Source organism: Montipora capricornis, chromosome 10 (assembly GCF_036669925.1).
Source record: "Montipora capricornis isolate CH-2021 chromosome 10, ASM3666992v2, whole genome shotgun sequence".
In the NCBI taxonomy this organism is placed as follows: Eukaryota; Metazoa; Cnidaria; class Anthozoa; order Scleractinia; family Acroporidae; genus Montipora; species Montipora capricornis.
This window is the reverse complement of record NC_090892.1, coordinates 35,517,262-35,527,261: the sequence shown is the minus strand read 5'-3', so window position 1 is coordinate 35,527,261 and position 10,000 is coordinate 35,517,262. Positions and strand designations below refer to the sequence as shown.

Sequence of the window (10,000 nt, the reverse complement as noted above, 5' to 3'; positions counted from 1 at the left end):
AGTTAACATAGTTTTGAAATCCAAAGAAAAAAAAGAATTGTTTTTTTGGTCGTAGTACCACTTTAAAGTACGATACTTCCAACTCCTTCATTTTTGTTGTTGATGCTGTTGTTGTTTTGGCCCAGCGCGTTCTTTTTCAAACAAACCTTCCTCTTATCTTATCTAACCAAAGCTAAGCACTGGCTTAGACCATTTTAATAAAAAATTTCGTTTTTCAGCAAAGATATGATTACGTTATTAGTCCTTCATTCAACACAATTCCCATTTTCCCCATTTTCTGGAATTTCTCTCTACAAATGAGGAAAAAATGGCGTTAGAAATCGCATCGAAATGCATGGTCCACAATTGGCACGAGTTGCGTGCTGTGATTAAAGGCATATTGTGAACGCATAACAAAAAATGACGACCATGCATTACAGAGAATACCAGGGTTCCACGAACCCCTTTTTCTGTGATTAGAAATGACAATGGACATCTGGTGACAGTTATTTGATGTAATAGTCCCTTATCGCAAAAACACAAACGCACAGGTTGTCAAGAACCCCATTGATTGAATATAAAACTGAAACAAAAAAAAAAAACAGAGATCGAGTTCAACGATTTGCAATGAGCTTCAGCACTGCTTTGAAATTATCAGCCGTTGCTTGTGGATAATTTTAACATATGGGTGTTTTCAGCAGCTTGCCTTGTCAGTCTTTTAAAAGGAAGTATTAAGCGTAACGTTTTTCGCACCATCCCGTTATATTTGGTATTGAAAAGTTAGTCAAAGATGAGAATCTACTTTGTCCTGAGTGTTTGCCCTTCACAACCTTTACCACCTCCACCATTCTTAAAAGAGTTTTATTGAATTTTTCACTGTTTTTGTTACATTTGGGCGGGTATTGTGGTGGATATCGCTCGAGGACCACATCCAAGCGCTTCGACCGGAGCTCCGAATCCATGTTCCAAAGTTCACTCAGCTTTCTATTCATTTAAGGTCGGTAACATGAGTACCAGTATTACTGGGGACAAGTCGTAATAACGGTAGAAGCTATTAAAAAAGGAGCCTTCGCGTTGCCTTCGACTGCGGCGTGCCTCTTTTTTGTCTTGAGATATTGAATTAATAAGACTTTCCGAAACAGAAAATTCCTTTAGGGGGTGCATGTAAAGAATTTATTTGGACCAGAGAGTATCACGACAGTGCACAATGTCACTAAAAGTATAAGAAGTGTTTTAGTAATTCTTCTTTCTCAGAGCTTTTTTCTTAGAGTTTGCTTGAAGAGTCGGTCAACATGGCCATTGATTACATAATATTTTTCTTTAAATAACTGTACTTCTCGTTATTTTCTTTTCCTTAATTTCAGGGAAGACGAAACAGACCTCCAGTTTCCGAACGATGATTGTACACCATTGTCCACCCTTTATCCATCGTCTGTTCCAGAATGAAAAGCGATTTTCTCAGATAAAGTCAAGCAAAAAAAAAAAGAGAAAAAAAGAAAGAAAAAAAAAACCCGGAAAGTGTAGAAGTAGGAGGACCTGGAAAGGGGCCTTTTATGTACTTATCATATGACCCGTACGGCCTCGCGCGCGCTTTCATTGCAAAACTATTGAGAAAATCCCCGTATGAGGGTCCGTACGCGATGGCGCGAGCAGGGCAGGAAAAAGCCGTCCGGCCCTGCTAGGATCGCGTACGGCCCTCATGCGGGGATTTTCTCAATAGTCTTCCAACGAAAGCGCGCGCGAGATGCGAACTAAAACGACTTTGTTGCTATATAAATCCTGACGTTTTGGTCAAAATGAGCGACGTAAGTGAACATTCCGAATTTTGTTACCCGACAAAAAAAAAAAGGAAAAGCGCGGTGGTCATATGATAAAATGCTTATTGACCGATTTAGGTTGGACTGGACGGGAAAATATTTGACCCTTGGTCATGGTGCACGTGAGCTCGGTCGGTACGCCATGATCTCGGGCCAAATATTTCCCCGTCCGGCCTTCCCACTCAGTTAATAAGTACACATTATTGACTGAGTGGGAGGGCCGTACGCCATGACCTCGGGCCAAATATTTTCCAGTCCGGCCCGACCTAACACAGTCAATAAGCATTTTATCATATGACCACCGCGCTTTTCCCTTTTTTTTTCCGGGTAACAAAATTCAGAATTTTCACTGACTTCGCTCATTTTGACCTAAAAGTCGGGATTTATATAGCAATTGCAACAAAGTTGTTTTAGTTGGCATCTCGCGCGCGCTTTCATTGCAAAACTGTTGAGAAAATCTGGCCCTGCTAGGATCGCGTACGGCCCTCATACGGGCATTTTCCCAATAGTTTTTCAATGAAAGCGCGCGCGGGGCCGTACGGGCCATATGATAAGTTTCCTTACCATCATACCCTCCGCCCATATCGTTTTTTAATTTCAAGCATGAACAATTAGATAGAGGGACACGAACAAATCGAAGAAAGCGCAAGGAATAATTTGTGAAGGTAGCCAATGAAGCGAATTGGGACATGACAATGCCTGGAGCACCAGAATGTAACCCAAACTCGAGCTTATTCACTGGTGAACCGAAAAGGAACGACCTGCAAAGTATGTTCACCTTTTGCATAAGGGTTCAACGAAATTCGCAAAGCTAAGGCACTTTCCATCGCGGATCAGCGCAAGTTTTGACGACTAAAGACTTCATAACTAGTCCTTCCGTTAACTATTTCATAATCAAGTAGTTTTGTACAATTATTTTTGATAACACTGTTAGAAAGGCGTTAGAAAGAAGTGTTTACAATAAATAGGGTTAAAAATATGTACTCGCGGAGTTAAATGTGAACTTACAGCCCCATTAAGGAGTGCTGGGGGTGAAGGCTGTGCATATCGTGGACACGTAATGCACACTAAAATTTACAAAGGTGCCAATGAGAGAGTTTATCACTATTTCCAGAAACACCTCAGCTCCATCTTTCTTATCACGAAATCATTGCACGTTCTTGTCGTGACAAATCTATGTCGCATTCCGTGTGTAGAGCAGTTTACTTGATATCACATAACAAGGCCACACCACGAAGAATCCAGTGATCTGGATTCTGATTCGTTTTCAGGTCAACACTTGCGATGTACGTCAGGTCCGTTCTCCTGGGTTTCTTGTAAATCGGGCACTGGTACATCCGGGGATCTCGCCCTGCTGTTGAGTTGATTGCGTAGATATGAATGACAGGCATAGATGTGAAGAGAACCTTTTGAGGGGGTTCCACCAGCTTACAGCCCCTGCGATCCCAACCAGCCCCGTCAAGGTACAACCCGTGCACATAGACACCTTCTGCTGGGGGCTGTGTGATGTCATCTTTAAAGAAGCGAGTGACTTCATTGTGAAGAACTACACAGTCTAGGGCCCAACCCTTGTGCGCACGGGTTACTTCCTGCAGAACAACGTACGTTAAGAATTAATCCTCCTATTTTTGAAAGAAAGCACACATCACAATGTGCAATTTTAATTTCCGCTCATTTCAGATACCAAGGGATAAAACGCATGCTGATAAAACTATAAGAAAGAACATTGACCTCGATGGAAATTGAAAAACAAATTGCAAATAATTGTAACACCCTGAATGTATTCAAAACAAATGGTCTACTAGACTAAAGCCCCGACCACACGTATCCGGAAACTTTTGTATCCGCAATTTTCTTTTTTTCGAATACGGCTTGCGTCCACACGCATCCGGCGAAATCGGTAGCCGTTTACGCAAATTCTCGAATACGGTGACGTACCACTATTGGATCCAGTTTTTCACCTCATTATTTGCTTATTTAATAATTAAATATTCATGCTTTTATGACAAGCGGCAGTCTGCTGTTTCAAAAGTAAAGGTAAAGTTAAGCCTTTGACTCCCACGAGTGATCAGCATGTATATTGCCCTCACAATTTCAATGAAATGTCAGTTCAGACAGGTATTGAGAATGAAGAATATTATCAGCTTAAGAGGTGTGATCTTGATAGAACACAAATCCTCATGACTACCCAACATGCAACGAAATATATGGTACTAGTAAGGAGAATGAACGTTTCGATCTTGGGAATAAAAGTGTTAAAGTTACTTTATTTTGCGTCGGTAGTTCTGTCAGAGGATGGAAGCCGACGGTGCGGTCTTTACCCCACCAAACCCCCCCCCCCCCCTCCAAATGCAAGAAGCGACAATGAAGATTGTTATATAGCTCAATTTTTCCCCAACAGCGCGCTCTCTCATTGGTTACTTCGAGGTCATATGACATATGACATCTAACAATAAAAGTGTTTCCCACCAAAAGTCTATTAACCCATGCTTTGGGAGGAGCTCAAAAAACAGAATCTTCAAAGCTGCATTATGCCTGTATAGGTACTTGGTTTGTGCCAGGGAGGAACATCCAGCACATAACCTGCATAAGACTTCACCGTCGGTGGAGGTTTGCGTCTTTTCCTTTGTTTAGAGCTTCGTAGGTAACAACTGTTCATATAGCTCATACATGCCCGCGATGGTATATGTAGGGCATGAAGCCCAACCTTTAAGCCATGCAAAGCAGCTGGTTATGCTAAGGCTATCATCGTCCCATCTGATACGGAATAACTTTCCTTGCCACTTTTTGTCTTTAGCGATCTCCAAGAACTGCATTTCTTGAGATTTCTTCAGCAGATTCCCAGCTCTAGCTGCAGTCACCACCTTTCCTTCCGTTGTAACACACACGGGATTTAGGATATCAAGCTGAAGTGTGATGTTAAGTTCTTCAGCGTACTTGGCTGCTTCCTTTACAAGCGACTGGTGGCCTGATGCCATGGCGTGTTCTTCAAGTTCTCCAACTCCTTCCTCAGTCTTATCCGGATTCTGATACAATTTCAGTAGCGATGTGATTTTAGTGATCTTATACTCGTGTTCGACTGATTGCAGGCCTCTACCCCCTTTCTCCCTCGGTAGATATAACAAAGAAGTAAGGCTAGCTGGGTGCTTGCCACCGTTCTCAACTATGATCTTCCGAGCTGCTCTGTCGACACCTCTTAACTCTGTGAGAGACCAATGTTGTGTCCACATTAAGTACCGCAGCACAGGGAGTGCATACTGATTAGTTGCCTGTACACGGTTACAATCAGATAGGGGGCTGGACCATATAATAGATATCCTGCGTAGATACTGTTTGGCCGCACACGCTAGAGGCAGCCGTTCATCCTGCTGAACGCTCCCTAGAACCCCCAGGAATTAGTAGTGTTTTCCCTCCCCAAGAGCCGTGATGGTAGTTGTCTCGTCCATCCTCATACCAGACTCGTTTAGCACTTGGGATCCCCTCTTCACGTGTACCACTGAGCACTTTTCTGATTCCAGTGAAGGCCAATATCCTGCATCGCTCCTCTAGTTTCCTTCAGCACTCGGTTCAGCTTGCTCTCGGAGGCAGCAAAGACCTTCAGGTCGTCGATATACAGGAGATCGGTGACTTTGACTCCTACAGGCTTGGATGACCGGTATCCCTCCGTTGCCCGCAGGTGCCACGCTACTGGGTTCAGGCACAGTGTAAACAATCTCGGACACAAAGAGCCCCCCTGGGGTAATCCCTTCGTGAACCTTATTTTTCTGAAAGTCTCTCGCCCTTGCCTTGTTGTAGGTACTACTTTAGTATTCCAGCTCGCACACAACTTGCGTATGACCTTACCCAGCCAGATGGGAAGCCTGTGCACGTCAGTCATTGCGCATAGCCAATCATGGTCGACGGAGTCGTAAGCCTTGCGCACGTCAATCCATGCCATGCTTAAGTTCCATTTGCCTCTGTGACAATCCAGCATTACTGCTCTATCGATTAGCAAGTTATCCATCGTACCAAAACACCCTGATTTCGCTCCTCTTTGCTGGCCTTCCATCAGGCCATAATGTTCAAGGTGTTGGCCCACGGGTGCCAGGAGGCAAGATGTAAACCACTTATACATGTTATACAGACAAGTAATAAGCCTTTGATTTTCACTCAGGAACTCGCCTTCTTTTATTATTATTATTATTATTATTATTATTATTATTATTATTAGCGGAGCTCTGCGCGCGCGGAGCACCATTGCTAAGAAATATGGTAACCCATCGATGTGAGAAAATTTGGTTTTATAGCCATGACGTCATGAACGTCCGTACGTACGTCCGTCCGTCCGCCCCACCATGTATGCCAATGTGACCAGTATCACTTAACTATATCACGGGCTCAAGTTTAGAGCTGATCAACAAGGCAATACTCCATTTTACACTATAGCTAGTTTACAGCATACATCTTTGATATTGGACATCAAAGTTATGGTCAATTGACACCTGTCAAAACAAGGTATCCGCTGACCACTATCACGTGACCATATCGCGGGCTCAACTTAGACCTTATCAAGGTCGGCTGGTTTTTTTTTAAGTTGACCGCTGACCCGGGACTGGTCATTGGTTGTATCGCAGGCTCAAGCCAGGTCAAACACTCAAACTCACACTTGAACGAGGCTTAATTTTTCGCGCTCTTTCTGTGGCTCGACGCGGCTACACAGCCATGCTACGTCAGCAAAGCTCTTGACAGTCGTTGCTTTTCGTATTCAGGTACGGTTTGGAAAATATATTTTTCTTGCATTTTTCGCTGGTTTCAATCCAGGTTTAACATAATATAGCTGTAGTTATTCAAGTCAAGCATTGGAGGGATATAAACTTAAAGGGCCTGTGGCACTCTACTGCGCATGTGCGGCTGTTTGATTTTTGAACCGACAGTTCTTTTTTCAAAGCCAGTATCAATGACAGAAATCCTGTTTAATCGACACAGTGAGACGTGCCCATGTTGTAATAACATTTCTAAACTTCAGTCTGGTAATATACGAAGGACTTTGATGCCATATTGTGTTAGTTTTTGGGATCCGTAGATATAATTCATGTCCACGAAAGCCGGATCAGGCGAAGGGGCTCGGGTCGAAAGGTTCTTACACCTCGTAGTCGCCTTGCATCCAAACAAACAAGAAAACAAGTAATAGCAGATGGGAGAAGGCACATCGAAAGCTTTGTATAGCGAAAGATGTCCATGAAAGCTGGAAGAAAATAAAGTGTATGTGCGTGGATTCCACTGACACGGCCTTCACAGGTGAGACGAAGAATGGGGTTATAGTATTTACACTGATTATTGGTTTCCCTTTAGCACTATGATCCTTTGTCGTCAGCTTAGTGTGCGTTTTATTTTGCTATTCGAGTTTTTTATCCGTCAGTTCAGTTGCCATATCATGGAATTATGGCTTTCAGTGTAGGGACGCACAAGGAGCAAATTATTGGCTTCAGCTTTGAAACGTGGCAGGAAGCGTCTCGATTTAGCTGTTGAAGCCCACGGTAGATGAGAATTTTTGTTTGGTAAAAAAGAAGGGCTGAACTTTTTTTTTGTTCTATTTTTTTTCTGATTAGAATAGGGTCAAGCATGATAGATCGATCTGCTCAGTTTATTGTTCATTTCGCATCATTTGAAAGCCAATTTACCGGTACATTCATTTGCCATTCATTGAGCTATCTTTCTGCACAGAGTACAGGTAACATTTTTGATCAAGTATTTTGAAATACACTATGCAACTAATACTCTATCAAGCAGTTGATATATTTTACAAATAATAATAATAATAATAATTAAATAATAATAAATAAACAGTAAGTTGTGTTCATTTTAGTCAAACAGAAACCACCTGGTAAAACTATTTGTGTTAACACGGATCACTTTTGGCATACTGGTCCTTTGGAATGTGCAAACAGTATGTCTCTGATGTACACATGCCAATGAGAATTCCCTACACGCAAGTTTTATACATCGTTATCCACATTGATGAGCACAGCAGTATAATGATAGTTATTATACTGTAAATGAAGAGATATGTTGTCATGAAGTATGGGTATGTTCATTGTTGAAAACTTCAAAGGACACTGCAGGTTGGCAGTAGTAGTTCAGTAACTCATGGGTTGTTGTTTAGTCAATGTTTGCTATTGGTACCAACTGGCAGAACTGTTTGGCTTACAAAAGGAATTATTGCATAGAGGGTCACCTCAAATGAACAATCACAGACCCTGGGCAGCCAATCACTGTCCTGGCCTAGGTTCATCTGCTGAATGTAACACTAGTGGAATATTGCATTAAACTAGTGATTACTGTTGATAGTAATTATTAATAATTTTCCTGTCTTTTCATATTTACTGGCCCATAACCTTTTTTCAAGGGAACAAGTTTACAGAGCAAGGAAAAAGTTGACTACCGGTATCCTTGATTGGAATTACTGGTATCATAATGGCTTTTCATTTTTCACCACTGAGGATCATGCTGACACCATCATTGCAAGAAAATACAACCAGAGAACAAAATCTTGGGACGTGAGGATATTGAAGGTTTCCAAAGATTGTGGATATATTTGGATGCTGATGGACAAAACTTTAAAGTCTGCATTGATGACGACGACTATTTAATCACTCGTGAAGTCTGTCTGGAACCTGATGATCCCAGAATCATTTCTCCAACAATTGTTGAAAGTGAACCTCTTCCAGCTCATGAGCTCCTGGCAAGATGCAGAAACAGATTTTCACAAATAAGCAGCTCATAGAGATTTAAATGCAAAACTTTCAGCTACTGTAAAACCAGGAAAAACATAAATGCCCTCACAATAATGTGTTGCAGTGATGAAATTACTAATAGTCGGGTGTCAATGGAATGGCTCAAGTCAAGCTAATAAGCCTTGCCTTTTTGCGTCAGTTTGGGTAGTAACTTGAAGTAATAATTATATTAACTGTTTTTCTCTCCAAGTTTTGTGGAGTCATTGTGACATGTAGCACTAAGCCAGCATTGAAACCAGGACAAGATATACAGTGTATGACTTGACAGTTTTTAACCCAAGATAAGGGCTGACCATACATTACACATTGTAGCTTTGAAATTGTTGTTGGAGTTTTGTCTCATGGTAATATATTGTATAACTTTAGAATTTAGTCTCCTGGTGTGATTTCTTATGTGTATTTTAGTGCATATCTTTTGAAAACTGAAATAATTTTAACTACAGTAAAACAAAAACAGTGTAAATACAAAAAATGGAAATTCTAATACAGTGCTATGATATTGGGAAATTGACAGTTATTGTAAAAAGTGGTGTTGAGAGTTACATGTGAATACAGATGACAGACAAGCAAAATCAAATTTAGTTATTGTTCATATACATGTCTGCATCAAATTATTTGGAGATGTGAAAGCATTAATTATTATTCTAAGACAATTTCCATTCTTGCAAAAGTTTAAGTCAGTCTAAACCAGAAGAAATGGTGTCACAAATAAATGTAATCTAAATTGCCTTTAAAAATAGTTTTTATCCTAAACCAAAGTTTCACAACAAGGCAACTAAAACAAGTCAGTTATTGGGGGTGATGGTATGCTGAAAATAATTATTAAAAGAGGGGATCCTGAGATTTCCTGATATTTTTATTTGGGAGTGGAGGTTCCCTTTAATGAAAAACCACACACTCTCACTGTGGTTTTGTGCCTGCTATTACTTCCCAACATTTAGACAGTTCAGAAATCCATCTAAACACCTGTTGCTTAGGGGGTAGTGTCTTCTAGTACAAAGTACATGCACACAGCAGAGGGAACAACTTTCCTCTTCCTTCTTCCAAGGGCAGTCACCTTGTGTATCTAGTATGTATAAATATTGTTTTCAAACAGAGTTTTCAAAAGTGCCTTGTTTGTGAAATACAGTTGCATCCCCACATCCTTTGTTTTTGATGTGCTGGCTCATACACCTGTAGTACGGCAGTTACCTTATTTGCCCAATTCAGGAACTGGCTTTTGGTCAATAGACCAGTTTCATAAATGGCGACCACCTTTACAGTTTTTTGTATTTATGTTAATTACACCTACTTCCTTCATTTTTAATATTCTTTTAAAAGTTGCTTGTCATAGCAAGACTAGAAAGGCTTGTTAGCTAAAACAGAAGAACATTTTATTTGGCAGGCATGAAATAGATCTATACAAATGTAGGTTGTCCACTTGACTATGGT

General features: G+C 41.0%; 1 long non-coding RNA gene across 1 annotated transcript in view; it reads right to left on the bottom strand.

The window, feature by feature from the left end:
- Positions 1 to 9,917: 9,917 nt before the first annotated feature.
- LOC138019624 (uncharacterized) overlaps positions 9,918 to 10,000 on the bottom strand; it is a 1,186-nt gene continuing 1,103 nt past the window's right edge. The window contains exon 2 of the long non-coding RNA XR_011126195.1: positions 9,918 to 10,000. This exon is cut by the window's right edge and continues 142 nt beyond it. This is a non-coding gene — a long non-coding RNA (uncharacterized lncRNA).